General features: G+C 44.4%; 1 protein-coding gene and 1 non-coding gene across 6 annotated transcripts in view; both read right to left on the reverse strand.

The window, feature by feature from the left end:
• Window positions 1–25,723, reverse strand: part of LARGE1 (LARGE xylosyl- and glucuronyltransferase 1) — a 641,552-nt gene that overhangs the window by 401,704 nt on the left and 214,125 nt on the right. The gene's annotated exons all lie outside the window — the stretch shown is intronic.
• Window positions 24,633–24,767, reverse strand: LOC129468723 (small nucleolar RNA SNORA76). Its single transcript, XR_008652801.1, has one exon. It is a non-coding gene; the product is annotated as a small nucleolar RNA SNORA76 (small nucleolar RNA).

Consider the following 25,723-nt stretch of genomic DNA (forward strand, 5'->3'; position numbering starts at 1 on the left):
GATGAAACCCTGTCTCTACCAACAGTACAAAAATTAGCCAGGTGTGATGGCGGGCGCCTGTAATCTCAGCTACTCAGGAGGCTGAGGCAGGAGAATTGCTTGAACCCGGGAGGCAGAGGTTGCAGTGAGCCGAGATCGTGCTACTGCACTCCAGCCTGGGCAACAAGCGCGAAACTCTGTCTGAAAACAACAACAACAACAACAACAACAAGACAAAAAAAGAAGTTAGGAGAGAGACCTGGCACAGATCCTTCCCTAGCGTCTCCAGAAGGAGTATGGTTTAGCCAATACTTTGATTTTGGACTTCCAGCCTCCACAAGCGTGACGTAATCAATTTCTTTTGTTTCAGTCATCCAGTTTGTGGTACTTTGTTACGGCAGCTGTGGGGACTTCAAATGGAGGGGATCACATTCCAGTCTCAAGTGGCTCATGGCCCTGATTTGTTCCACTCAAAACAATGTGCTTCAGGTCATGCATCCAGTTTTAAACACAGAGTTCCCTTGGAGTCTGTGAACACTGATGAAGGGCCCTAAGTAATGGCAGTAAGTGGAGAAGTAAGTGAGATGGTCCATTCCAGGGAAAACACATTCAGAAAAAATGCAGAGGTACAGGTGTGTGTATGACAAAATCAGTCCATGGTCTATGCCTGAACTTTTCTAACTCCAGAATGGGGCTTGGGGCTGGTGCAGAAGAGACCTTTGATGCACAAATTTGTATTGATCAGGCTTTACTTTTACAATAACTACTGACAGAGAGCAGATCTCACTCTGTCCATATCAAACCTTTGGGAGATATCTAACTCCAGAATGGGGCGGGGTGCAGAAGAGACCTTTGATGCACAAATCTGTATTGATCAGGCTTTATTTTTACAATAACTACTGGCTGAGAGCAGATCTAACTCTGTCCATACCAAACCTTTGGGAAGGTCGTGAAAAACAACCTCAACAGTTGCACCATCTTCCTGGTTTCCAATGAACAGACTGTTAGCTTTTGGAGAGGGTGAAGGCCGCCCATGAGTGTGAAAGATGCAGATTATTCCTGCATCTAACAAAGAGAATCTTGACTTTCAGATGTCTCATTGAGACATTATCCAGAAGGCAAGTCATTATTTCAACTCAGATGTCTTCTCAGAATACCCCCTTATCATCTGCTTTAGGAAAAAAAAAAAAAAAAAACTGAAAAGATTATGTTGTGGGAAATGTCATCTGCCTGTTATGCAGAAGTGAAATTGAAGTGCTCTTTGTGTTAAATGTGACAACCATCACACTTGAAATCCAGAGTATAAATGTTACTAATACCCTCTGCAATCACCCACCCAGTTATCAGCTGGAGGAGGCTGCAAAGACAGATTCAGGTTTCTTAATTTTGCCACTTATTTTTTTCTTGTTAATTTAAAAATATCACAGTGTTTTAATTGCACTCAATTTAATGTACTATACCTGCCAGTTCCAACACACTTCATTATTTATATTGCTAGAAAAGCACTTAAAAAATCAAATCGCATAATTTGTACTTGTACATCTTTAAGGTAGATTTATATCTGAAATTGTCAAATAGCTGGGGCCGTATTGCTCTGAACATTAAATTTTAACAAGTTGTCACCCCAAAACATTTGCAGGGGATAATGTGAATGGGCCATTAGTTATCTGTGTAGAAAGTTATTAAAACAGGCGTTGAAATGTTAATTCATACTTTCAGTTGTTAGGAGCGAGGAGTCAAAGGCCCAACTACCAGGGTTCACGTCCCAGGTCTGCTATTTATTAACCCTGGACAGTCATCTTTTAGCAGAGCCCAATGTCACAGCCCACTTTTACACATAAGTCTATGCTCATGCTAGCCCCAGGTTGCACCCACTACCTGAACTGCCCCAGGCTGATCAGAAGATAACAGGAAAAGGCTAGATACCTAAATGATGCACGTCTACCATGCAAAGACCAAGAATCTGACGCAAAGTGTTTGGGTGCTCTCTGGTTGGAAAGAAATATGAGCCATGGTGTGGTGCGTGGACACTGCAAATTCCATGCCAAAGTGATCCACACCATATTAACACAGCATCACCTGACATGTTAACATGCTGATAACTTAAACTTCATTAGTTTTATAGTTTTGTTAGAATTTATTATATAAATCTGTTGTACTCCTCCAGTTCATGCAGGCTCTCTCTATACAGAGGTTGCACCAAATTGCACATTTAAGTAATATTAAAATGAAAAGAATTTACATTAACACAGTGGTCTGTGAAAATTGTACCTTGGGATGGCAAGATACTAAACTGAAGAAATTGTGTCCAAACGACCTGTGGTCTGGCCCTGGCCTTGTTCTCCCACCCTTCCCACCTCTTCTCCTGCACCAGGACACCCCAGGCTGCTCCCTGTCACCGAGGCTGCTGCCACTGCCCCCAAATGGGAAATTCTTACTCAACTATCAAGTCCCCCTCATCATAAATCCATAAGAAATCTTCCTGACTCCTGCTGGTGGACATTAGCACTTCCTGACTGGTTCCTCTGCCCTCATACCATCTTCCATTTCTGCAACTCTCTCATTGTATGAAATCCTTTATCATCACATCTAAGCTCTTGGGAAATAGTAGGTACTCTGAAATCAGGAACCATGAATCTTTGAATTACTGGAATCTCTAGTAACACACACAGTGGCTGGCATAGTGTAAAAACTTGGTACAAATATGTTTGCAAGTATATGACCCACTGTGAGCCAGACACTCTGCTGTGAGCTTGCTGCTATGTTATCCGAAGCCAGAGGAAAACCAGAGACATATGGTTTTATTTTACTGAGGCTCAGGCCCAAGGCCATACCAATGGCAGGGAACAAAGCCAGTGGTCCCATCCCAAGTTTGCTGGCTCCAACCCACTTCAGGTTAGTAATGAAAACAATGATGATGGCAACAACAAAGATGATGATAGAAATGATAATGGGTAACATATACTGATGGTTTCCTATATGACAAGAATTGTTCTAGCCATTTTGTGTTCTTAATTTATTTTATAACACCATAAGATATATGATGTAATCCGTCATGGTAATAAATTGACTTGACTGGGCTACAGGGTGCCCAGACATTTGGTCAAACATTATTCTGGGTGTGACTGTGAGGGTGTTTCTGGATGAGATTAACATTTGATTTGGTAGAATGAATAAAGGAGATTGCCCTCCCTAATGGGGTGGGGCTTCATCCAATCAATTGAAGAGCTGAGTAGAATAAAAAGGCTGAGTAAAAAGAAACTGCCTGTCTGACAGCTGAGCTGGGACACTGGTCTTTTGTTGCCTTTAAACTTGAACAGAAATATAGCTGTGGGTTTTGAGTCTGTTAGCTTTCAGACTGGAACTATATCATTGGCTCTCCTTGGTCTCCAGCTTTGCTGACTGAAGATCTTGGGACTTCTCAGCCTCCGTAATTAAATAAGCCAATTCCTTATAATAAATCGCTTTATATATTATATATAACAGAATCAATAGGATGGATGGATGGACAGACAGACGGAAGGACGGACAGATGGACAGACAGACAGACAGATGATAGGTAGAGATAGAGGAAAACTGAGGAACAGAATGGTTAGACAAGCAGACAGACAGACAGACAGACGGACAGAAGACAGATGGAGATAGAGGAAAACTGAGGCATAGAATGGTTAGGCAATATACCCAAAGTCACATAGTTACTAAATGACAGAGATACTATCTGAACTCTGCCAGTCAGGGTCCATGCCTTCTCTTCCCAGCAAGTTGACTATACACCACCAAAATAACAGAGTATACTCTCTCTGGAGCCCTTGATGAAAAGCCCAGCCTGGGTCCAGAAGTACTAGAATGGAGCTGGGGGTTTACTGTAGGTAAAGCGCCACCAGAGTCTGGTCCATGGCAGCTATCTCAGCATCACCAGTGGTTGTAGTAATAGCAGCAAGACGGCCCTCGCTGGAAGACTGTCCTTTGGCATGACAGCCAGGAGGGTAGGAAGGTGCGGAGAGTAAACCATTCTGAGATACTAACAGTTTTGCAGTGAGCTGCTCTTTAATAAGACACAAGGCAAGATTTAGTACCGAATGTGCTTGCTCTTAAGTCAGCAACATCAGAAATCATTGCAGGTTGTACACCCGGTGAATGTGGAATGTGTTTGGGGAAGGAACGCTGTTGTGCGACTGGAATCCCTTCTCTATGTCATCCACTCCCTTCTCTGCCCTCGTTCCCCACCACCATCTTGGTAACAAATTTATGTAAGAGAAACATGACACAATTATCAAGGCCAACGAGAGTGCAAGGACCTAGAGAAGGGCCTCAGCCTCGGGCTACCCATGTGATTTATACCCTTCGCACCCCTGGCTTCCACAGGCTCTGATCTGCCCCCGAGAAACAAGACGGATAGAAGAGAAAATCCCATAGAGGTCACCCTGAGAACCTTTCCTTTGAGAATGAATCTGGTATTTCACTGCTCTCCTGAGTCGCGCCGCCTATTAACAAAGGGATGGCCCATTTAGGGACAGTTAGTGGTTGCCTGTAACTCCATGAGGAACTGAGGAAATTGAGAACCTAGCTCAGTAGAGGCCACTGTGTGCATAATGATAAGTTCCTCATTAGGACATGCAAGGATGAAGAACAATATCGCCAAGCCAGCCAGGGTGGAGCTAAGAAGCTGAGAACTCATTCTAAAGCTCATCCCGGGATGCCACCCAACCCCGTGTGCTTCCTACCGTGATGGCCTTCCATCAAAAAGGGGGTGTGTGGCTTACGAATCTGCATTTTAACAAACCATAGTTGATTCAGATCAACTTGTTCCCCCACTTTTTCAACCAAGGTTGTTCACGTTTCATTTCACTTCTTCAAGGTGATGAATGATGTCTGCTGAGGCTCCGTGACCATCGGTTTCATTCTGAGGATTTTCAGGTGTATGGGGGGTGGAGCCACCAAGCACAGACCAATCCTAGCACTGCCAGCTCCTCACACCGGAGATTTCCCTTGAGATGAGATGGGATGGAAACACAGCCAATGGGAACCCATCCTAAACCACACACACGAGGAAAGGGCAAGAGCTTCAAGACAGTGACTGGAGCAGCTGGCATATGCTCTGGAGATGAGAAGAGGGTGGAGAGAGGTAGTGTGATGGTGACCTGGAAACCCTGGGCACTGGATGAAGTGCTGAACAAATGCCAGGGGGTATTAATATACAAAAGAAATCCCAGCCATCCTGCCTGAAATGCTGAACAAAGCACTTCCTGGAGGCATCTAGTAAAGCACGTACAAATGCCTAAAAACAGGAATGTGAGTGACATCAACCTGTAGTCCAACTTGCATCCCTAATATCCAAATTATAGAACCCAGTCATATTCCTTGGGAGCATATGGGGGACAGGGTTTTCTCTTTGGCATAATTAAGGCAAAGTCCTACAGCATTTCCCAAAGCAGATGCAAGAATAATGGCATCTGAATCAACTGTGGTTTTGTTAAAATGCAGATTCCTAGGTTACGCCCCCGGTCTGACTGAACTAGAATCCTAGGCATGAGACTCAAGCATATGAATTATAAACAAATTTGCTAGGTATTTTTTATTTCCACTCAAGTCTGTGAACACTGCTCTATAAAGTTCTGGAATCAGAACTGGGTTCTAATTCTAGCATTTAGGATTGAGGCAGCTTTCCAAGATGTGCCCTCATCTAAACAATGTTCCCACTGAGAGCTGACTGTGGGTCTGGGAGACACATGTGCCAACAAAACCTCAGGAAAGAAAGAAATAACCATGACACTATAAAGCAAATACAGTAGAATGTTGTCACACTCTCCTTAGTCTTGATTTTCTTAGCTGTAAAATGTGGACCATCACAGCACAACCCCACCTGTCGTGAGGCTCAACCAAGAGACAAACATGCAGAGCAATTAATTAGCAGAGAATCTGGTACAGGATAAGTGCTCAAAAGATGATGAATTCATTTATGGTGGTATTTATCGACTCATCTATCTATACAGAGTGCATATAAATTCACTGAGAGTTCAAAAAAATGCAGCAAGCCATGGCAAATTAAATCAGCCAACTCTCTTTCCTTGTGGGCACCTAAAGCTAACCCATCTAGAGATATGTGGGTTGGGCTCAGGAAAACAAGTGGCGAGTTGGTGCACAGCTGACCGGGCCCTGAGATGCTCAATGTCCCTCCCTGTGAACTGGAGCTTAGGATTGGTTCTGTCTGACCGCCCTCTTTCCCTGGTGTACCCAATCCACTAACAACCCCTGGTTCGAACCCCTGTTCGAGACCAGGGGTTTGAGACCAGACTGGCCAACATGGTGAAACCCTGTCTCTACTAAAGGTACAAAAAATTAGCCAGGCGTGGTGGTGCGTGCCTGTAATCCCAGCTACTGGGGAGGCTGAGGCAGGAGAATCGCTTGAACCTGGGAGGCAGAGGTTGCAGTGAGCCGAGATCGTGCCATTGCACTCCAGCTTCGGCAACAGGGCAAGACTCCATCTCAAAAAAAAAAAAAAAAAAAAAAAAGAGAAAAATGATATGAATAACTAACAAACAAGCTGCACAGGTATCACAACATACCCCCAAATCCAAACACTTCTCAGCATGTCCATTTGGCCTATCATGGCCTAGACCAACCATGATTTGGTCTTGGGGACTACGGCACCCTTCCCTTCCTGGTCTCCTGACTGCAGTTTTCCTTCCAGCCCAATGTTCTCTGCATACAGCAGATCCCTGCTCTGAGTCCATCAATGTAGGGTTGCCAGATTTAGCAAACAAAACTATAGGATGTCCAGTTATGTCCAAACTAAACAATTATCCATTGTTTATCTGAAATTCAAATTTAACAGGCTGTCTTCTATTTTATCTGGCAACCCCAATGCCAGTGGCTTCCCACTGCACTTGGAACAAAGCTCAATCTCCTTGCTAGCATCTGTGAGGCCCCCGATCATGGATGCTGGCCTAACTCTGTTCCCGTCTCTTCCTCGTTGCTGTCCCTTGAACGTGCCAAGCTTGTTCTGTCTCGGGGATCACTGCACTGGCTGCTCCTTCCATCTGGAATATTCTTCCCTCAGATCTTTGCTTGGCTTCCTGCTCCAAGATGACCACCTCTTCTCTTTTTTTTTTTCGTTTGGTAGAGAGGGGGTTCTGCCACATTACCCAGGCTGGTCTCAAACTCCTGGCTTCAGGCAATCCTCCTGCCTTGGCCTCTCCAAGTGTTAGGATTACAGGCGTGTGCCACTGTGCATGGCCTCAAGCTGACCTCTTCAAAGAAGTTCTCTCTGACCTTCTAAAATCCTACTCTCCATCCGATGCCCCAGTCTCCATCCCTTTACTTTGCTGCTTTTTTTTTTTTTTAAATAATATTCATTACCAGCTGATAGAACTTGGTTCTTATCCATTTCTCTTACTGGAAACTAAGTATTATGAGGGCAAAGACTGCATCTGCCTTGGTCATTAACATATCCCCAGGGCTGAGAACAACAGGGAGTACACAGTAAGCACGAAGCAGACATTCATTGAATGAGTGAAGGTTCCAGGAGGCATCGCATGTTCTTGAGAGTGATGCCAGAAGTTGTGCCAGGCTGACACACCCCAGCAGGTGTTATTGACTTCTCAGTTATGTCACGTGCTAGGGAAAGTGTGGAGAGATGGGAGGGGAAGAGGAGCGCTCGGGATCGATGCACCCACTCACATGGAAGATGGAAGAGGTGGGAGGTGGGAAGAGAACCTGCCGTTCACCAGGTAGGCCTGATGCCAACCTGAGTGCTACCCACTTAAAAAGCAAAAATACCCAATAGTAATATTTGTCCTATTCTTTATCTGACAGAGCCTCCACTCACCTTCTCTCTTGATGGTAAACATAATACAATATCATACCTACAAAGAGCTTCCATATGCTTATTCCCCCCTTGACCCACCACAACCTCACATGGAAGGTACTCCTGACCTCATCTTTGTGGGGAGAAAGTCAAGGCTCAAAGAGGTGAAGAAACTTATCCAAGATAACACAGCAGGTAAGTAACAACGTCAGGATTTAAATGCAGCAAAACAGAGATAATGAAATGCACCAACCCTGAAGCCAGGCTCCTTGGGATGAGATCCTACTCGAACGCTGTCTCTATCTCAATGTTCACCTACAAAGTAGAGGTGAGAAGAGTCCCTCCCTCACAGAGCTGTGGTCAAGATTAAATGGGTGAGTACTAACTTGCTGGAAACAGTGCTAGTCCATAGGAAGCAGTAGGTTAAGTGTTCATCATTACTTTAAGCTCAGAGTGTCAGAGTCCAAATCCCCTGCAGGTTGCATTGTTTATTTTTTCTTTTTTTGAGATGGAGTTTTGCTCTTGTCACCCAGGCTGGAATGCAATGGTGCGATCTCGGCTAACTGCAACCTCTGCCTCCTGGGTTCAAGCAATTCTCCTGCCTCAGCCTCCCGAGTAGCTGGGATTACAGGCATGCGCCACCACGCGCAGCTAATTTTGTATTTTTAGTAGAGATGAGGTTTCTCCATGTTGGTCAGGTTGGTCTTGAACTCTCAACCTCAGGTGATCTGCCTGGCTTGGCCTCCCAAAGTGCTGAGATTATAGGCGTGAACCATCGCGCCCAGCCCTGCGTTGTTTTGAACTCAGACTTCCAAAAGTCATGCACCTTCAGCCTCCTCCCCTGGCCGTATCATCCTTTCTCTCCAGATCTTGGTCTCCTTTGCAAGTGGAGGGATGGTCATAAAGCCTTCCTCCCTTGCTGGTCTGGTCATTAAGTCTCCTGTCTTGACCAACTGTGCTGTCCATAATGTGTCTATTTCTTCCACTTCTGATTGGTAGGGCACACTGATCTACCAATCAGAAGTGGTTGGTCCCACTGGGCCCACTCCACCTCCCTAATTTTTCCACCGCTCCCGAACCTCCTTCAGTGACTTCCCCCAGCACTGGCCCTAGCTTTGAAAAGTTTTATGCCTTTCCTAAGCACACATCTAAATGTAAAAACACTACATTAAGCATCAAGCCCTGGTTTAGAGCTTCAGGCCAGTAAATTAAAAGTTATAGTTCCCACAGTAACCATCTCTCTTCCTACTATGCCCATATTTAGAACTGCGTGCTACTGTAAGGGCTGATAAATTTATTGTCTCTCTCTCTCTTTCCCTGTGTGTGTGTGTACACATGTGTGTCAGGCTGGCTAAGTTTATGAGGAGTGCAAAATCTCAGAACTTTTCTGACTCTGGTGAGGTTAAATTCTCAGCAGCAGTGGGTGCTGCATGGTTGCTCAAGCAGGAAGAACTCCAGAGCACACCCTGATGAATGCCCAGAAAGCCGCATTCAGTGCACTTCTAGGGCTTCATTTGGCCAATATCGTGACAGATAAAACACAGAGAGATGAGACAGACAGAGGTGACCAAAGGGAAAAACCAAACAGGCAAGGAGCAGGGTTAGGGGAGGAGTGATTTGGGAAGTGCAAAAGAAAGAGGCAAAAAGGAAATGGGTACTGAGAAGAAGGAATATATTGAGGAGTCCAAAAAGTAGAAATGACAAAAAGAAGAAGAGATAGGCGAAATACTCAGAAGAAGGAAATGTAAAGAAAAAGGGGGGGGGATTAAAATGGAGAGAAGATCAGGTGCGGTGGCTCACACCTGTAATCCCAGCACTTTGGGAGGCCGAGGTGGGTGGATCACGAGGTCAGGGGTTCGAGACCAGCCTGGCCAACGTGGTAAAAACCTGTCTCTACTAAAGATAAAAAAAATTATCCAGGAGTGGTGGTGCGTGCCTGTAATCCCAGCTACTCGGGAGGCTGAGGCAGGAGAATCGCTTGAACCTGGGAGGTGGAGGTTGCAGTGAGCCGAGATGGTGCCATTGCACTCCAGCCTGGGTGACAGGGCGAGGCTCTGTCTCAAAAAAAAAAAGGAGGGAAAAATGATATGAATAACTAATCTTGTAGATACTTATAATGTACATCTTTCACATTACACATTACAGAGCTTTCACTCCCACATGACCACTAGACGTCCGTCCTCCATTCCTCTCAGGCTAGCTGCTTCCATGGGGAATCTCCAAAGGGCATGAAGGGTAAGAGAGGGTACTCTGTGGCCAGGCTGCCCTGAGTTGTCTGGGGCAAAAGAAAAAGGCAGAAAGGAAATGGAGACAGGAAGATGGAATACAGAACCCAAAAAGTAGAAATGACAAAAAGAATGAAAAGTTAGGCAAAATGACGTAACAGCTACGTGACCTTCAGAAAGCTGGTTAATGTTCTTAGACCTCAGTTTCCTCCTTTATAAACTGAAGATAATGGCCCCCATCTCATGGGCTGTCCTCAGGACTAACTAAGTATACTCATGAAGCACCAGTAAGTGCTATGTGAATGTAGGGGCTATAAAAGTTTGTCATTCAGCCCTCCCAGCAACCCCAGAAATAGGTATCTACAGCCCCAGGTAAGGCTGGAAGAAGCCTGACCTGAGTTACTCTCCCAAAGATCAACAGGAGGTGGAATTCAAACATACCTCATGCTCCTTCTGCCAGAGACCTGGGGAAAAAGAGGGAGGGAAGTGTGGAAAACAGGCAAGAAAAGAAAGGGAGAAGGGACCTTTCCCTGTAGGGTGAGGGCAGAAAGAGTGAGAAGGCAGAGAGACAAAAGAGAAAAAAAAAAAAAAAAAAAAAAGGAATGGTAAGAGAAATCCTGAGGCCCCTTTGACAAAGGTAGCCAAGGTGGAGGCTGGCTTGGGGGCCGTCTCCATCTGACATTAGGGGCCCCACTAGCTGATGAGGCTGGCACTCGATGTTGCAGGCTGGCACCTTCTTGCTGTTCTGCCTACATGCCTGTCCATCCCTCCACCCACACCTTTCCATGGCTCCATCCATCACCCTCTTGGTCTCATCCAGTACCACTGAACTAGTGCCACAACACAGAGCAGACGCTCATGTGGACCCTGCCATGGCTCCTCCACAACAAGCCTGCCAGTTATTTCCTAGCTCTGGAACACACACCAGAGCTGGCGGGGCACCAGACCCCAAGTCCTCATCTCCAGGGGGACCCCAGGTTGACTGGGCAGACCATGGAACAGATCATCCTTTGGCTTGAGAGCAGTGCAAATTTGCTATGGATGTCATTGAAAGAAATAAATATAGAAACCCCAGAATGGCTCTGGGCAACTGTTTTCCAAAGTCTAGCCATGTTCTGTTAGCAGATGTGGAGGCAGCCACAACTGCAAAATGTTAATCCAATTGACATTTTGAGGGAGGGAGGAGAGAGGGAGTGAGGGAGGAGGAGAAGAGGCTTACTGGTCAGGAGAAATGGTTTCACCCATTTCTAAAAGATGGGAAGGAGGAGGGAATTAAAAATAGATTTGTTGCTGCCCTAACACTACAAGCCATGCACACGACATTGATCACAGAGAGAATAAGCACGGCACAGGATCAGATGCACCAGTACCAGTGGGCTCATTTCTCACCAGCAAATATTGACTGCACAGTAAGAAACTATGCAAGCTCAAGACTGGAATATGGCTCCTCATGCGGCAGGAAACAAGTCAGTCAGCAAGCAAAACACACGCCTCTCTGCTCACATCCATACAACTCTACACAGGTTCAAACATAAAAATCTGCTAAGCCCCATTAATCTAAGATTCCCAGCATGTCCTGGACCATCATGGCTGATATCTAATAAGCATTTGCAAAGGCCATGACTCCACTTAACAATTAGTCTCCTCCTACTGTCTGGGTCAGATCCTTCAATGGGTCCCACAGGAAGGCAATGGATGACCCATATGGAACTTAGAATAGCCTTGGCCTAGGAAGGGTGGCCTCTCATCTTCTCTAGGCAGCTCCCTGGACTCTAGGAGAGCAGTTCTCTTACTCCCTCTACCCCCATATTTCTTTTCTCCTAAGTGAAGAGGGTTACAGTATCTTGAATAGACCTTAGAAAAAAGCATCTCCCTCTTTATGTCACTGATTTGTTTCTGAAAATAAAATGTTTTGTGCCAAAAGGCTACCATGGAACAATCTCCTATTATTTTAAGTAGGACAAATTATAATTAAAATTATAAATTATAATTAAAAATTAAAATTTATTGTATGCTAAGCAAACTGCCCACTTCCCTTTCCAATCAATGTTCAAAATGGAAAAGAAAATACCATTAGATAGTTGTAGGTAAATGACAACTTCTCTTGTTAGGATGCAAAATGCTTAAAACACTGCTTCCTGTTCACAAAACTATTCATGCAGCCATCAGCCAACAGGGGCTATGCATGCAGTAACACGGCCTTCCCCAATAATAGCAACATTTATTTATTTATTTTATTTTATTTTTGAGATGGAGTTTTGCTCTGTCACCCAGGCTGGAGTGCCATGGCACAATCTTGGCTCAATGCAACCTCCACCTCCCAGGTTCAAGTGTTTCTCCTGCCTCAGCCTCCTGAGTAGATGGGAGTACAGGCACCCGTCATCACACCTGGCTAATTTTTGTAGTTTTAGTAGAGATGGGGTTTCACCATGTTGTCCAGGCTGGTCATGAACTCCTGACCTCAGGTGATCTGCCCGCCATGGCCTCCCACAGTGCTGGGATTATAGGCGTGAGCCACCGCACCCGGCCAATGGCACCATTTTAGACCCTCATTATCCTCTTTCTGATGCTTAAGGTTTTCAAAATGTGTATATATCATTCTGACGTACTACCAATTTTATCAGTTCTGTAACTCAATATTTATCACACACATCATTTTGCTAAAAGTACTGTATCAATTTTTACAATGTAAGTATAAATTCTCTGTATGTAAACATCACTCCAAAAATATGACATATATACTTTTTATGAAGTTTAGGTATTAAAAAAAAAAAGGCAGAGAACTACCATTCAAACCTGCAATCCCATTCCTGAGTATATACCCAAAAGAATAGACATCATTCTATTATAAAGACACATGCACACATATGTTCACTGCAGCACTATTCACAATAGCAAAGACATGGAACCAACCTAAATGTCCATCAACAGTGAACTGGATAAAGAAAATGTGGTACATATACACCATGGAATACTATGCAGCCATAAAAAAGAATGAAATTACCTCCTCTGCAGCAACCTCGATGGAGCTGGAGGCCACTATCCTAAGCAAATTGACACAAGAACAGAAAACCAAATACCACACATTTTCACTTACAACTGAGAGCTAAACTATGGTTCGCAAAGGCAGAAAGAGCGGTACAACGGACACTGGAGACTCAGAAGTGGGAAGGCTGGGAGGGAGTGAGAGCCAAAAAACTACCTGCTGGGTACAATGTACACTACCTGGGTGACAGGTCCACTAAAATCTCAGACTTAACCACTACACAATTCATCTTTATAGCCAAAAACCATCTGTAACCTTACAGCAACTGAAATGAAAAAAAAAAATTAAAAAGAGGGAGGGAGGGAGGGAAGGAATGGAGATGTTAGGAAAGAGCTCTCATTGTGTTATATATAATTTACCAAATTAAAACCAACAAACAAGAGTCATTCTACTAACGAAAACCTCAACCCATGGCTGGGCGCGATGGCTCACGCCTGTGATTCCAGCCTTTGGGAAGCCGAGGCGGGCGGATCATGAGGTCAGGAGTTGGAGACCAGCCTGGCCAACATGGTGAAAACCCCATCTCTACTAAAGATGCAGAAGGTTGCACGGGCATGGTGGTGCACGCCTGCGGTCCCAGCTGCCCAGGAGGCTGAGACAGGAGATCACTTGAACCCTGGAGGTGGAAGGTGCAGTGAGCCAAGATTACACCATTGCACTCCAGCCTGGGCAACAGGGCGAGACTCTATCTCTATTAAAAAAAAAGAGAGAGAGAGAAAAAAAAGAAAAGAAAACCTCAACCCAGAAGCACGCTGTAGGGTGTGCCTGTGTGTCATGGTAGACTTTATATGATAAGTCTTAGGTTGCAGTGCAACCCAGGTGTAGCCAGTGACCATTTTACTCAGGGACCCACCCTGGAGGAAGGAACAGTATCTGCTCACAGTATTTGAGGCCCAATACCGTCCTGAGGTGGCTCCCTCTGTTACCACTGTCTTGATCTAGTGAATTCTGGAATCAGTTTTTCCTGGTGACATTAGCAGCTTGTCAAATGACATGTTAGATGTTAGGAAAGAGCTCTCATTGGTAAGATAAAGTGCTACCAACAACGTGGACTGGCTACAGTATATTAGAGATACTCCCCACCTTTTCATAACACAGAAGGAAAATCTAGAGAGGTTGACATGAACAATCTTAGCGATGATGTCTAAGGGGTGATCCATAGCTATTCTGTTTCCAGCTGCTGCTTAGGAGAAATTCTGTTTGCCTAATGCCAACTATGAGGGTGACAGCAATGGTCCCTGTCACAGTGTCACATCTGCCTCTAGTGAACCTTTCTGTACGACAGTGGTCACAGCATCTGAAAGGACAGAGGGCAGAGACGTATCTTTACTGTTAGTTGAATCATTGTGCGCCTACTAATGAATATTTGATCAATAAATGTCTCTTTGTGTGGCAGAATCTGGTGGAATAATTTTTTTTTCATCACAATATGTTAGTGAAGTTCTAGTTTGAGGTTCTACCATCTTCAACTTTTTGGACACTACTATTACCTACAAATTCAGCTAAGAGTTGTCCATGACCAAATTGATTTAGGTAAATTCACACACACATACACATATACATGGCGGGGGTGGGGGGAGAGATAAGAGGGGGAAGGGAGGGAGTAGGGAGAATGGAAAACATAGGATCAGGTAGCCCCCTAGTCTCTTCCAACTATAAACGTTTGCATTGAACCTTATCTAAGAGATGACTAGTGGTCGTGTTTGCAGGCCAGCACTGACTTTGGGGGCATGAGCAAGGATAAGATTAGAGAATGAACCTTTGGGCTTATCTTTACAAAGTAAAAGAAATAAATTAATTAAGTGCTTACTGAGCATCTTTAGTGAATACTATATCCAGGCTACATCCCCAATCCCAGTTATTTCAGTCTCCTAAGATTTTAATTTTGTGTATTCTCTATTCAATTCAGCAAAAATCACCCTTGTCCCATAAAGCAATGATCAGATAGCTGCAGTAATTTTTTCTTTCTTTCTTTTTTTTTTTTTTTTTGAGACAGAGTCTTGCTCTGTCTCCCAGGCTGGAGTGCAGCAGCAAGACCTCAGCTCACTGCAACCTCTGCCTCCCAGGTTCAAGTGATTCTTGTGCCTCAGCCTCCCGAGTAGCTAGGATTACAGGCGCATGCCACCATACCCTGCCAATTTTTCTATTTTTAGTAGAGACAGGGTTTCATCATGTTGACCAGGCTGGTCTCAAATTCCTGACCTCAAGTGATCCACCCACCTTGGCCTCCCAAAGTGCTGGGACACCCGGCTGCGATTTTCTTAACAAACAACTGCCACCTGATGCAGATGAAGGAAGGTACCACACATCCTATGATTTTATTTTCAGATTTTTCCCTAATATTTTATTATGAAAAATTCCAAACACACAGTAAAATTGAAAGAATTTTACAATGAATATATATATAGCTGCACCTACGATGTACCACGACCCGCTTACCATATTTGCTTTTATCATATTTATCCTTCTATCCATCCATCAACACATCTTTGGTTTTTTAATGCATTTCAAAACAGTAAGATAGTCAGCAGCACATTACTTCCTAGGCATTTTAATATGTATATCATTAACCAGGATTCAATAATGTTTATGGGTTTTTCCCCTCTTCAAGGTAAAAGTTACATACAATGAAATGCACAAACCACGGGGAAAATTTTGACAATGCATACTCCTATGTAACCCAAACACTTTTCAAGATGCAGAAAGTTCTGAAGTGATGAGGAAGTTCCCTCAAGCTCTTCTCTGACAGTATCTGCATCCTCCCATCATAGGCAATCCCTTCTTGATTAAGCTTAGTTATAGATTGGTTCTTCCTGTCCCCAAACTCAATCTATTAGGAATCCTGAAGTATATACTCTTTGGGTAAGCTTTCTCTCATAATATCAAGTTTTTGCAATTCATTCAAGTTGTTTCATGTATCGCTAATCTGTTTTTACTTACTGCTTGGTGAGTGGCATACCATAATATTAACAGAACATAAATTATTTATGTATTCTCTCAGTGATGAATACCTGGGCTGTTTTTGGAATAACAGTTTCATAGTCCAGTGATAACTACAACTGCAGCTGAAGGGTCAGAGGGTAGATATCTGTTCGGTATTTTTCTGTTTTTTTTTTTTTTTTTTGAGACAGAGTCTCACTCTGTTGCCCAGGCTGGAGTGCAGTGGCGCAATCTTGGCTCAATGCAACCTCCGCCTCCTGGTTTCAAGCAATTCTCCTGCCTCAGCCTCCTGAGTAGCTAGGACTACAGGCACTTGCCACTATGCCCAGCGAATTTTTGGTATTTTTAGTAGAGACAAGGTTTCTAGGCAATCCGCCCGCCTCGGCCTCCCAAAGTGCTAGGATTACAGGCCTATCTATTCGGTTTTATAGGAAATCACCAGACCTTTCTTTAAAGGGGATGAACCATTTATATTCCCACCAATAATGTGTGAGAGATACAGTTGCAACACATTCTTACCAACATCTGATGTTGTTAGTTTTGTTTTATTTTAATTTTAGCCATGCTGGTGGGTTTGAAATGGCATCTCATTGTGGTTTTTCCTGCTTCCTGTGAGTTGCTTGAACATTTTTTTAGAATTCCATTGTAATTTACCTACGGTGGTTTTTAATGCATCTCTTTGTATAGCTTTTTGAACGGTTGCTCTAGGTATTACGTTACATATGCATAATTTATCAAAGTCTACTGGGGCTGACATTTTACCAGCTCGAGTGAACTGCAGCACACTTAACTCCCATTGTATCCCTTTACCCTCTCATTTACAATAGGGTTGCCTTAAATATCTCCCTTACATATATCAAAATCCACATTAGACATTTTCCAAACTCCTTTACATCTTGGACTCTGTTGTGAAACCCAGTTTCCACCAAGCAGACACACCTGCATGAGATGACAGAGGCAAAAATGAATGCCAAGAGGTAGAGGATACTCTTGGGCCTGCTTCTGCTGTTTTCTGGCAAGCATGAGCAAGGGATGATATTTTCTTTTTGAGGCAGCTGTCGTTAGAGCTCTGAGTCTGGTCCCAACTTCTCAAGTATCAAAAAGTATGGTTCTTGTCCTGCTCACACAGATCTCAGCAGATACAGCAGGGTCCTTAAGGGAGCAGCCGCCCTGTGGCTTCTTAACCACAGTTCCCTTGGTGGTCTGGTTCAATATGGTTCTCGCCTGTGTCTCTAGCCTCTCTTAGCATTCTTCAAGGCACTTAAGAATGGCAATACATTGGCCGGGCACAGTGGCTCATGCCTACAATCCCAGCACTTTGGGAGCTCAAGGTGGGTGGATCACGAGGTCAGCAGATTGAGACCATCCTGACCAACACTGCACTCCAGCCTGGCGACAGAGCTAGACTCTGTCTCAAAAAAAAAAAAAAAGGAAATACATCTTTTTATCTTTTTCTGTTGAAGCTCATGCATCCTCTTGTCTATAACTGAATTCTAATGGTTATAATCCCACAGCTAATTACTGGCAGAGCTGGGATCAAAACTCAGATCTCCGTTTGTTCTTCTGCAGTGCGCTGCAGAGTCTTTCTCTCAACAATGTTCTTCAAAGAAGAAAGAGTTGAAAGTCCCACATTCTATTTTAAGAACACACACTGGGAATGAAATGTTTGTATTTCTCTGTCACATCCTTTTCACCCTACATGTGTGGTTATCTTTGCCTGGGTGAGTTAAACCGCTACTCAGGAATGAGACACTGTGGGTGTTTCTTAGGCAGCACAATGGTGACAGCAATGAGCATATTTTTCTGCTGTGCCTTGCTGCTGGGGCTGGATTAATCAAGACATTTGTTTCTTAAAAGATTCAACTCACCGCAGTAAACAGAGAAGGATGTAATCTGCAGTGGCTTCTCACACTTTATTGCATGTGGACAAACCCTTATTTATTTTTTATTTTTTAAGATGGAGTCTCACTCACTCTGTCACCCAGGCTGGAGTGCAGTGGTGCGATCTCTGCTCACTGCAACCTCTGTCTCCGAGGGTCAAGCAATTCTCTTGCCTCAGGCCCCCGAGTAGCTGAGACTACAAGAGCACGCCACCATGCTCGGCTAATTTTTGTATTTTTTGGTAGAGATGGGATTTCACCATGATGGCCAGGCTGGTCTTGAACTCCTAGCCTCAAGCAATCTGCCCGCCTTATCCTCACTCAGTCACCCAGGCTGGAGTGCAGTGGTGCGATCTCTGCTCACTGCAACCTCTGTCTCCAAGGTTCAAGTGATTCTTTTGCCTCAGCCCTCCGAGTAGCTGAGAGTATAGGAGCTCGGCTAATTTTCGTATTATTTTTGTAGAGATGGGATTTCACCATGTTGGCCAGGCTGGGCTTGAACTCCTAGCCTCAAGCAATCTGCCCCCCTTAGCCTCCCAAAGTGATGGGATTATAAACATGAGCCACTGCGCCCAGCCAACAAACCCTTAGCTTAGAACTCAAAGATTTGGATGGACATTTCAGCTCAGCTACATCCCAGGTAGGGCCATTTACTGAACCTTTACTGAACTTTCACTCATCCAGCCCAGCTGGCTTCCTTGCTCATCTTCCAACAAGATAAGCACACTCCTGCCACGGGACCCTCACATTTGCAATGTCCACTGGATAGAATCTGCATCCTCTCGATATCTGTGTGCTGTGCACCCTGACTTCACTCTAATGTCTGCTCAAAAAGCTTTCCCTAACACCCTGCTCCCCTGACTTACTTTTTTCCCCATAACACTTAAATGACTCAATCTTATATACCTATTCCTTCACTGATTATCCCCTGGTGACTGGCACATAGCACGAACTCCATAAATCTTTCAAGAGTGAATGAACGCCTGCCTGCAAGTTTGACAGAGACTCGGGGTCCTCCTCTGTAGGCTGACCTCCCAAAGCTGACCTTGAACAATCACTGTAAATATGAACTGAGACTGGTTATATGAAAACCCATGATGGTGAAAAAATGTGCTCGGCACGTAGCAATCATTCTACAAGCTTTAATGTTTCTAAGAAAAACTATTTTTCACATTCTAACATCTCTGAAGTCGAGAAAGTTTGAGCAATCACTGGAGACCACACAGCAGGGGTAACACAGCTGTTCCTGCTCGTGCCTTCACCTCTTCACAGAATGGGTGTCACAGGCTTCAGTGAAAATCCCGGAGACAATGAAGGGAGTCACTCTTTTAACCACTATGAACCAAATGGTTGTGGGAAGAGGCAGGAAGAAATGGAAAACCAGATGTGTTTAGCAACATTCCTAGAAGCAGAGCCAGGAGGAGGCCAGCTCCACAGAGCTGCAAAGTGGGTTAAGTGTCGTCTTCACAGGATATTCATAAGAAATGCTGCATGCTCATGATGATGCACGATGTAGACAGAAGCAGGAGATGAACTGAGTTGAAAAATGGATTCTGACGAGTGAGATTCCAAGCAAAGAGGCTTTTGCAATATCTGAACTAATATATTTGCCTATACTTTCCTTTATGTGTAGGCATAGCAATAAAATATGACAAAAACCCATGTCTAAAATAGTTCTTTCAATAAGCATAAAAGAAAGATTCAAAGGGATAAAAAAAATTGTGCCATGATTTAATTAAAAGATTTCTTGGCTTTACATAAAATGATGCCATGTCTTACATTCAGTGGCATCTAAGGTTAGGTGAATTTGTTTGGAAAAAAAAATTGAAAAACAAGACTCCAAAGCACTCTTGACCCCAAACAATTCTCTATTGGTTCATCCATTGACCTAATTTCCCAGTATTTAATTCCCATGTCTATTTTCAGGACTGACTTACATTGCAGGTTCCAATGCAACCACTGACTTACATTGCAGGTTCTAATGTAACCACTGTCCTTAATGAGTACATAGATTTGTTGCCTTCTCTCCAGAGGCATGAGATTTGTTGCCTCCGACAGTGGTTGTCAAAGGGTTGTCCTGGGACCAGCAGCATCAGCATCACCTAGACACTAGTTAGCAATGCACATTCTGAGGCCTCCCAAGACCTGCTAACTCGGACAATGGGGGAGAAGAAGGGGTTCCAACAAGCCTTCCAGGTCATTCTGATGCATGCTGGAGTTTGAGAATCGATGCTATAGGAAAAATACCCAGTACCATCTACCATCAACTTGTCCACTCACGTGTCACCACTCACTGAAGTTTAACTACAATGTCCAGAGAATTAACTGTGCACCAGGCACTATGTGGAAGGCTGAATGCTGCCTCACAATCCAAAGTGGTATGTGGGTAAATGACTAAATAAAATGCAAAATGGGATGACATGAGTGCTGGCGGGGGTGCCAGAACCATGCTCTGTTCAGGGAGATAGAGGACTGATTCTGATCCAAGAGTCCCGGTGTACTTCATGTCTGAATTTTATAGGTGAAGAAGCTGTTTAGAGCCCACTGTGGTGCTTTCTTATTGATGGAGAGGCACAGTCCCTCTCCCCCAAATGCTGGTGGTCTGGAGGCGGTGTCTGAGATGGCCTTGAAGAGTGAGTAGGAAACCCGTAAGTAGGCAGAGGTCTTGATGGACATTCTGAGTAGAGGGAAAAACAGAAACAAAAGCAGGGAAGTGTGAAAGTAATTATTTTGTTCCAGGAAGAGTGGGTAGCAATCTGCAGTAGTTTAGGTACCTTTTAAGCTTGTAGGAAAGGTTGACAAGGCATGAGAGACCTGGAGGGACAGGAGGGTGTAGCCTGAGAGTGGATTTCCACATCCATGGTCTGAGGTGAGCAGCTGGCAGTGAGGACAAAGATGTTGACAACAGTGTTTCTCATCCTGTAAGAGGAACATGGATTTCCTAGGATCTTGTTAAACTGCGGGCTCTGATTCATCATCTTGGGATGGGCCTGCAGTTGTGTCTTTTTGAGCAGCTCCCAGGTGATGTTCATGCTTTTTGTACCTGGATCACACTCGGAGTGGTGATGGCCTGGAGGGGAACGCAGGTGCTACAGGGAGAGTACATGAAGATGCTTGGAAATGATGCCTTTATGTTGCTGTCAGGATACATGATTGGATGGGTCCACGATGGTGTTTTCAGAAGAATGGCAACAGATGGAAAGGAAAATGGGAATTGGGGGCAAAAGTTTTCATAAAGCAAAGGCGGAACGTGGAGTTCTGCAGATGAAAAGGAGGTTGTTGGAAACAGAACAGTGTATCCACTGCAATTAGTCTCGGCAGTGCGTGACAATAAATTCCTGATAACAGTGGCTTAAACCAAAGGGACTTTTATGTCTGTCTCACATCCAGAAAGTCAGGAGGTTGGTAGTGTAGGGTGGAATGTGATTTAACAGTGCCATTGACTTCCCTGGATCCCATCATTCTGCTTTACCATCCTCAGCTCTAGGTTGAGGCCCCTCAGTGTCCAATATCATGCTAGAGCATCAACATCCTTGTTGCAGGCTGGTAGCCAAAAGTAGTGGAACAGAAGGCCAAAAACGGGGACACATCTCAACAGCAAAAGTGACTGCAAGTGGATTCCTTGAAGTTCCATGGCCATGCCCAACTACCACAGGGGCAGGGAGACACAGTCATTTCTCTGGCTGCTTTGCTCTCCTGAATGTAAGCAGAAGTCTGTTCCTAAGCAGAAAAGGGACAATGGATATAGGGAGGCAACATGGCAGTCCTTGCTGCAAGTGGAATCCATGGTGACAATTCAAAAGGGGAGGGCACGATGAAGTAATCAGATTCTTAGGGGATACTTGAGTGTCGGCCTCTTGTGCTCATGGGTGTCTGAATCTACTTGTGTCTTGCGATTTGGCTAGTTCATTAGTGTGAGTGTTCCTCTCCTCTGTCATAAAAACCTGTCCCAATCCTTCTCATCTGCAAGAGCCAGCTCCACTGCCATCTCCAATAACTGTGGCTGCATTTCACAGGGTTGTTCCAAAAGGTCAAGGTAAAGCACTAGGAACAATGCTTGGCACATATTATGTGCTGGGCACATAATAACCGCTTAATAAATGCTAGATATGAATTATATGCACCAAGACCCAGCATGGGTGCAGACACATAGCAGGCATTCAATATGCATTTGCTGAATATAATCTGCAGCTTCTGGACTGACCTCTGTGCCTTAATTTTTTTCCTGGGGCTCATGTGTCCACCACACCTACCATTCTCCAAGGCCCAGCCAAAAGCCAGAATCTAGCCCCCAGTAGGGACATTATTTAGATGAAAGAACATTTTTCCACAGCCATCCTAGTTTTCAGGGTCTTGCCAAGAAATAGAAAAGAAAAGCAATATAAATGTTAATAGGAAATTGTCTATTCACTTTTACTTAGGCTAATCTACAGCAGACCAACAAAGAGGGAATTAGACAGCCGAAGGGATAGGAAAACACGGCACCTTGACAAGCTGAAGCCCAACGGACTGCAGTTTCTAGGAGGAAATGTAATTCCAGGCCAACAAGGAAGGCTATGTGGAAATCAGGACAAAGGGCTTCTCCTTGGGATGCCTCTATGGTGTGAGATGAAGTTCCTGCTGTGGTCCCTGTTTTCCTGGGCATCCATCAAATTAGTGCCTACCATATGCAGCCACAGGTCTGAGTGGTAGGGACAAAAAGGTGATTACAGCAGCTCCTGTACCCAAGGACTACGGAGGCAAGAAAAATAAACCTATAACTACAATACAGTGTGAGGTAAATGTTGCTAGATGTGTAGTCTCAAGATATCTTTAGATAAGCAAGGAAGAGGGGCAGATTGCCAGAACAATGGAGCAGGAGAAAGATTAGGTACAAAGTTGTCTTCTTGTAGAGCAGAAGACCCTGAGACGGGGTTCTAAAGGGTGACTAGGAGTTACCCTGGCAAAGAAGGCAGGGAAAGGTGTTCCAGGAAGTGTGAACACCAGGTACAAAGACTAGAGTGCATGAGTTCATGTCCTTTGCAGGGACATTGATGAAGCTGAAAACCATCATCCTCAACAAACTAACACAGGAAAAGAAAACCAAACATCGCATGTTCTCACTCATAAATGGGAGTTGAACAATGAGAACACATGGACACAAGGAGGGGAACATCACACACTGGGGCCTATCAGTGGGGTGGAGGACAAGGGGAGGGAGAGCATTAGGACAAATACCTAATGCATGTGGGGCTTAAAACCCAGATGACAGGCTGACAGGTGCAGCAAACCACTATGGCACATGTATACCTATGTAACAAACCTGCATGTTTAGGACATGTATCCCAGAACTTAAAGTGAAAAAAAAAGAAAAAAGAAAAAAAAAAAAAGACTAGAGAGATACATCATGATAGGCTAAATAACGCCCCCCAGAGATTACCACCTGATAATTCCTGAAATTTGTGAGTATCGCATTACATAACAAAAAAACGACTTTGTAGGTATGATTAAAGACCTAGAGGTGGAAGATGATCCCAGATTATCCTGCTGGGCCTGATATAATTACAAAGGTCCTTATAAGAGAGATGAAGGAAGAGTCGGCATCAGAGGGAATGTTGGTGTGATAATGGAAGCAGAAAGTGGTGTGATTCATTTTGCGGATGGATGATGGGACCACAAGCCAAGGGATGCAGGTGGCTGCTAGAAGCTGAAAAGGGCAAGGGGATGGGATTCTCCCTCAGAGCTTCCAGAAGAAGACAGCCCTGTGAACACCCTGACTTTAGCCCAGTGAAACTGATTTTGGACTTCTGACCTCCAGAACTATAAAAGAGTAAACCTGTATTATTTTAAGCCACTAAGTTTATGGTGATTTGATATAGTAGCAACAGAAAATTAACATATATGTGTTAAGGTGTGTCTTCCAGAATGTTAAGGAAGAACATCAGAAAAATGAATTGGAGGAGGCAGGCTCAGGCCAAGTCATAAAAGGATCTGTGCACCAGCCTGAGTTTAAGTTTTATCCTCAGTGTGGAGCTTCCACTAAAGTGTCTTAGCAGAGGGATACTAAAGCGCTGAATTGTCAAATTTCTGGATCTTAAATCTTAGGAATGACCACGTCTAATTCTCCATTTTATTGACTCATTTCTTTTATTACAGATTGTAACGACTGTATAAAACAAAGGAATAATCTAATGAAATATGGAAGGCTATTTCATCCCTCCAAATTCCACTCTAATGTTCTTGAAGATGCATACATGTATCTGCAGGGCTGTGACCCAGTACAAGCATGGGTGTGCAGACAGGGAAACTTACTGGAAATTGGGGATTTCTCCCCAGAATCCTGGCCTGATGATTGCTGTATGGCTACAAAGGCCTCGTTCAAATGTCCCACCCTGCCCCAACTCCAGGAACGGGACAGGCAACCCATGTTCACTGAGTGCTCTCTTAGGGCCAGAAGCTTTGTGAACATTCCATCATTGAGCTCACCACGATCCTTCTGGGCAGTACCCTCAGCTGCCAGGAGCCTCTTGCAACTGAGCCTGATTCCCTGAGCACTGCCATTGCAAGGCACGACACCCATCAGCAAAGCCTGGAAAAGATGATAATCCACCTACACCTGGTCCCTGCCTACCTCTGCCCAATCTCTGTCTACACACAGAAAAGCATTGAAGGGTAGAATTCCAGCCGGCCTCCTCCTTCTCACTTACTCTTGGTACACCAACCTTTGTGCACTCACACACCCCTTGTCAGGGCCCCTGCCAGCTATGTCCTTGGCCGAATGTTGCTTGCTGCCAAAGGAATCACTTAGGTGGCCTCTAAGCAGCCCTGGATCTGACAAGCTGGGTCTGCTCTAGCACTGCTGCTAGACCCCTGAGGCCACGGCCAGACACGCAGAGGCTCTAAAGCAGTGCTCTGCCTGTTGCCAGAGCAGGGGACCCACACTAAGGAGGACCCAAGGCACAAGAAACCTGAGTTCAAATCCTCACTGAGACACTTCACGGCTGTGAAACCTGGGCCAAGTCACTGTCCTTCCATCAAAACAGTAGGGTGTGGCCATCACCAACACTTGCCACCATGGTGCATCCCATAAATTAGAAAGCTACACTTCTCATGCATCTGACAGGTCCCACAGCCACAGAGGCCTCTGTGGTGGAAACACACACAATATAACACAACACAACACAACACAACACAACACACACACCTGGCAACACTGGGCACTGCTGAAGCCTCAATTTTGAGCTGTTTTCAACAGTGTTGTCATGAACAGATTCTTGCAGAGTCTGCTCCACCCCCTTCCATCTTTTCTTTTAAAATCTATATTTGGAGACAGTATTTCCCGGAAAATAAAAGCATTGAGTTGAAGGGTCTATCATGGAGTTAAAGGATACACACAATTTATGGTTCTTGTGATGACCTGGCTCTCTCCAGGAAGAGCGATGTTGATCCCACCAGCAAGTCAGATCAGACAACACTGCTCACGTCCCTACTTCATTCCAGCATGGAACTAAGCACTTCAGTTATTCTTTTCCAATACCACACAATGCTCAGCCCCATTTGACTGATGAGGAAAGTGAAGTTATGGAAAGCAAAGCGACTTGTCCAAGGCAATACAGTTATTCTGAGACAGAGCTGGGAGAAGAATTTAAGTCCCTAGAATCTTCCAACTCCATTGTATCTATTGAATTATTCAGGTCTTTGAGTTATCCCACACTACTTCAACAGTTTTCATTCATTACAGATAACCATAGGCCAGGTTCTAGACTGGCTACTTTATTATATACACTACCGCGTTCATCCAAGTCAATAAGGCAATAAACATGATAATGTTTTCAATGATGATAATAGCACCTACCTACTACTGAAT

This window comes from Symphalangus syndactylus, chromosome 18 (genome assembly GCF_028878055.3).
Source record: "Symphalangus syndactylus isolate Jambi chromosome 18, NHGRI_mSymSyn1-v2.1_pri, whole genome shotgun sequence".
Lineage (NCBI taxonomy): Eukaryota > Metazoa > Chordata > Mammalia > Primates > Hylobatidae > Symphalangus > Symphalangus syndactylus.